Raw genomic sequence first — 6,015 nt, forward strand, 5'->3', positions numbered from 1 at the left:
TGATGATTTTTATTAATGACAGATTATGATATAGGCACGAGATACCAGGGAAAATATTATGGTTTTATTTAATAGCACGTGAGTTGTCCGTGCGGTTGTGATATAAATATGGGCACGAAATATCGTGAAAAATATGAAAGTGGGTTGAGACCTATATTAATTATGATTATGAAATGAGGTGTCACAAGATGACCTTTACTCGAAAGAATTATATTCGAAAGATGCTTATTTGAAAGAGATTTATTTGAAGGAAATATATTCAAAAGATATTTATTGAAAAACATATTATCTTAAAGATTATTACTTGAAGGATTTATAGGTGAAAGATTTATATTTGAAGGACTTGATTAGATGATTGCACTTGTATTTATTAATTATTGAGAAACATTTATGGTATTCTTGTTACCTGCTTTTTATATCATTGGTTGATCATTGTTGCCATCAGCGGTACCTACTTCGTATTATTTTTGTATGCTATATCGCATAGGTTTATTTGATAGTCTGGTCCTAGCCTCGTCACTACTTCGCCGAGGTTAGGCTAGGCACTTACCAACACATGGGGTCGGTTGTGCTGATACTGCACTTCTGTACATTTTTGTGTACATATCCAGGTATTTGATCGATAGTAGCTATTCGTTGCGGTGGAGACTCAAGGTAAACCTGTTGCAGCGTTCGTAGTCCTCAGAGTCACCTTCAATTTACTTATTTCTATTTGTTCCCTTTGTTTCGGAATAATGATGTAATTATGTTGTATGACTACTCCTAGAAAGGCTTATGACTTGTACTACCGATTTTGGGAATTGTAAATTGTTTAGAGAAATTTCATTTGAAGTTAATAAATATCAATGTTATTTCAGTAAATTTTAGGCTTACCTAGTTTAGAGATTAGGTGCCATCACGACTCCTTCAGAGGAATTTTGGGTTGTGATAACACTTTTGTCTGCTTTATGCGGGTTGAAGTCGTTCTTGTATCACTATAACTTTCTCCAAAGCTCTTTAAATCAAATCTGGACTCAATAGTTATGATTCCATATGTTTCAACCTACCAGCTAGTAAAGATACATGCGTCTATTTAAAGCCTCAAATATTAATATCTACTTGGCGGTTTAATAACTATATCCTATACGAACTCTGTTAAACCAACTGATCATGAACCACTCACTATATAATATCCATTGGGTTAGTGTTGGAACTAGATATGCATCCTCTTTTATGCCTCCCTCACGCTGGAACACATCCAAGCATCTCGACCACAAACATACAGTGAAATATATTTTTTACATACGGCAGTGTCAGAACACATCCAGACACTCCTACATAACGCTCTTATGTACGGTAGCGCTGGAACACATCCATACGCTCCTACACAATGATCTCATGTGCGATTGTACTAGAACACATCCATACACCCTTAAACAAATATTTAATACACGGTTACTCTTATCACACATGACGATACGAGCATCTCGTGCTACTACACATCTCTCTAACCTATCATTTCGAAGGATAATATGACATATAATTAGTTCAGACTGAATTAGGTGTGGAATCTCGACGAGATTAGCATGATCACCGAAATAAGGATCATAACTTTCTCAACAATTATGATAGGCCAACCACGAAGTCTATAGTGGTGTATTTCCACATTCTTTCAGAGTTAACCATTTTTATGCTAATTCCTTGAGTCCCTAACACTCGTATTTAATATATGAACAATTCAAACACTAAGAACAATAGTTTTGATATTTTATATCTTCTCCTGTAATTGTTAGCTCTCATTCTCTTATTCCAAGCCATTTGTGGATTTTGAATTTACTAAAATTTTATAAATGTTGCATCTCTTGGAGTACAAATATCATCAAGTCAAATCCACGATGGTATATACATTCAACCCTTTAGTTATAATGTTCTATCAATTATGAAAATGTTCTCATATGTCATTAATTAACATAATAATTAGAAGCTAAGGAACAATTTTGAATACTCGTTTCATCTATTTCATGATGATAACTTGCACATTCGACTATGTAAAAGACATCACTAGATGTTCATACCAACCATGACAACTCTGGGTAAATGTTTTTCCGAATATCTAACCCTTTTATCTTTCACTCATGGTGTCTGAATCATAACTTTGTTTGGAATATAAGATAACACCATATAACTGATGGTACAAGTTATTTAAGTGTAGAGAAGAAAAATATTTGTCATTCTTCGCACTCTAAGTCTTCTATTAATTATTGATAAATGCAGACATAGATCCACCAGTTTATTTTTTCTCAACTAATAAAACTTAGGCACCTTAAAAGCGATACATTTAGTCTAGTGACCTCTTAACCCCGAAATCTTGTAACTTTTTCTTTTAGTTCTTTGACCTCACGCCATTCTATAGCATGAAAATAAATATAGACTAGGTTCATAGGAATATATTAATAATCAAGTCTTTCTCCTTAATAAGTGAAAAAACTCGATAAGTCCTCTGAAAATATATTCGGAAGTTCATTAACCACAAAGACTAACTCAATTATCGGTTATTCACTTTGGTACCCCAAGTTATAGTTAAATATGACACATACCTTTTACTTATCATACCTAGAAAATTTAACTAACGATATAGCTTTGTGTAGACGCATACCAAGTGACCCTCTATACTATAGTCAATTGAAATAGAAAATTTGGCAGCCTCTCACGGCAAGCAAGTGTAAGGAAACACCAAATCGACTAGTGCAAGCCCAAGAAGTCAACCATGCTAAGTTTTAACAAGTTCGTAAATGTATCACAACTTTGAACCATGTTCACACATCCGATAAATTGTCTTAATAGTAAGACTCTCCCATTTAGAATAAAATCAAATGATAGATCTAAGTACTCAAATCCTTTTTCCTAATCCCCGTATACTCAATCATCTTATAACATGTTGCTCTTCTTACTCGAATATATGTTTTATCGCATACAACACATGTTAACAAAATTGTATAAACTGATTACTTTGTACAAAGATAGTCATGTCATTTTTTGTTAATTTTTTTTTGTACTCAACTTCATTTAAAGTCCATCTATTTCCGTCTGTTGTGTGATAGTCTCACTACTCCATGTTTAATCATTATTTTACTAGCTAATAATGTCAATATGTTCTAAGTTTCATACTCAATCTCTTACCATATTAGTGCATAGCCATACACTTATTTTTTTTTTCCGCAAGCTAGCACTTATACACAGACTCTTACCATTAATAAATTTTGCATTACATAGTGTCAGTACCATAATTATATTTAATGCACTTGAATTTTTTTTGTTAGACTACAGTCACACATAGAACATCACTAACATGATACCACTAATACTATCAAATCGCTTCAAAAGGCATTAAGCTAAGAAATATATAAGCACTTTCCTCATATATATCTTACCATCAAGTCCAACAACCTAGACGTGGCTAATTTACTGCACCTCTTATGTTACCGCTCAAATCTTTTTCTGTCTTTTCATAACTCATAATGGAGGGTTGTATCCCCAAACTCAGATGTTGAATAATTTGCTCTTAGGAAAAAGTTATATCCTAGATCACTTTACCATTTACATAGTGTATTGATATTCAAAAATTTGACTAACTCTCTACTTAAAAATTTTGCGAGCTTTCCTTCATAACTTGAGCTATCCTAAAATTTATAACCAATCGATTCTCAAATAAAATCAATGCACACAACGGCCCATGAATTCAAGGCATTTTATTTAAAATTCCGAATCAAGTGCGTTTTCCAACAGAGGCGGATGCGCGTGTCCTAACCATCTACGAAAGGAACATTACCAGGTTTAACTCTATTCATCTCAACGCACGAATAAGAAATGAAAGAAGAGAAAATATCCTAGATGTTTAGTAGCCTCAAGGTCATAAGTATGGACATCTACATACCCATGAACAAGACTCTACCAAACACTGCTCCATGACCAGGGACTTAAAGCCTAAGCTCTTATACCAACTTTGTCACGTCCCAAATTACCCCCTAGACGTGATTGTCACCCAACTAACACCACCTGCCAGGTGAACCATACTTTCATACCTTAACCATTGATTATGAGTATCCAAATAATTTGATAATTAATTATAAGCACTTAGTATTTCAAAATGTTAAAACTCTAGCTCAATTTCTACACTAGACCATGGAGCATCTAAGAGAATTACAAAAGATATCATATGAATAAATAATAAAGACTCTTTTGGCAGCCTCCACGAACAATGCAGCGGCTCACCTCAATAACTCGACTCTAGCGAACTCGTCAGCTATTAGCTCCATGTTCACCAAGAGTATATGCATAGACATGCAGATAAGGAGTGAGTTATATATAAATATAACCCAGTAAGATCCTCGACCCGCCACTCTGAATACCTCTGGAACAAGTGTTAGAAAATACAAACACACCACAATACTAATGATATAGTAAATATGATAATTATACAATAACTCAATATATGTGTATCAACAGAGTTATTAAGAATTAACCAACAAGAGTACACACTAAGGACTTATCATAATTGCAGTGAAAGAAATTTACCAACACATCTAAGTGTCCACAAAGGCACCACAATCCCTCAAATCTGTAACAGAGCATACACAATGTTCACTGAAGCATACACAATGCCCCAAATATATCAAGAATCATATACAATGCTTGGGTGATGTAGAAAGGCATACACAATGCCCCAGCATCATGGCACACAGCCGTATCAAACTCAACATCATGGTGCACAGCCGTATCAAACACAACATCAAGGCACACAGCCGTATCAAACTCAACATTATGGCGCACAGCCGTATCAAACTCAACATCATGGAGCACAACTATATCAAACTCAACATCATGGCGCACAACCGTATCAAACTCAACATCATGGCGCACAACCGTATCAAACTCAAAATCATGGAGCACAGCCGTATCAAACTCAACATCATGGCGCACAACCGTATCAAACTCAATATTATTGCTCACAGCGGAATCAAACTCAACACATGGCTCACAGCCGTATCAAGATATCAAACAACTTATAAAATAATATTTTTTTGTATTTTTTTTATAAAATAATATATTTGCAGCTAGTCTACGACCACTGATTCTACCAAGCGCACATTTATCCCAACACATGGACCAGACAGAGAAAACATACTTTTAAAACGGATTTTAGAAAAGCAAGTATCAAAACTTAAAGTCTGACTTACCTCGCTAACGGAAATCTCCCCAACCTTGCAACGCCTAGAACACCAACCAAACGGCCTCCACTGGCCTCAATCTTATTCTTTGTTTTTCCCAAATCGTGATAGCCGCCGTAAGAATTTTTCCAGAACTCTTTCTGATAGTTTAGCCCTTTGATCTCTTTTCTTTTTCCTCTCTCTTAATTTATAAGACCTAATTTACTCCTTTTCCCTACATCTTAGGTTTTTTTGGACGTGGACAATGTGTGAGTCTAGCCCATTTCTTTACCATTATTTATTACCTCAATTATTTTATTATCCCACTTAAAATGTGTAATAGTTAATTAGGTTCACTAACTGCCATGACCCCGGTTCATCCTCCGTGAACCATCGTGACGGCACCTAGTTCTCTACGACTAGGTAAGCCTAAATTGTGGAAGATAACCAAAATACGGAATAAAAACAAATTAAAACAGAATGAAAAGTGATAAAACAGTGTTTAAAAGTGCCGCTCGGCATACACAATATTTAACTCTCAAACCAATACCTACTTCCAAGACCCGGAAACCCATGAATCACAAGCTAAGGATCACTACACAGTACTCTAACTCTAGAATATCTAACAAGGAAAAGAAATACAGAAGGGAAAATGTTTAAAAGCTAGAATAGAAAGGGACTCCTCGGTTTGCGAACGTGGCAGATATACCTCGAAGTCGTTGGAGCAGTCGCCTCGCCTCAAGGGTAATAGGACTGAGTCGCAGTACCTGGATCTGCACATGAAAAACATGCGCAGAAGGGGCATGAGTACACCACAGCGGTACTCAGT

This window comes from Nicotiana sylvestris, chromosome 1 (assembly GCF_000393655.2).
Source record: "Nicotiana sylvestris chromosome 1, ASM39365v2, whole genome shotgun sequence".
NCBI classification, from domain to species: Eukaryota; Viridiplantae; Streptophyta; class Magnoliopsida; order Solanales; family Solanaceae; genus Nicotiana; species Nicotiana sylvestris.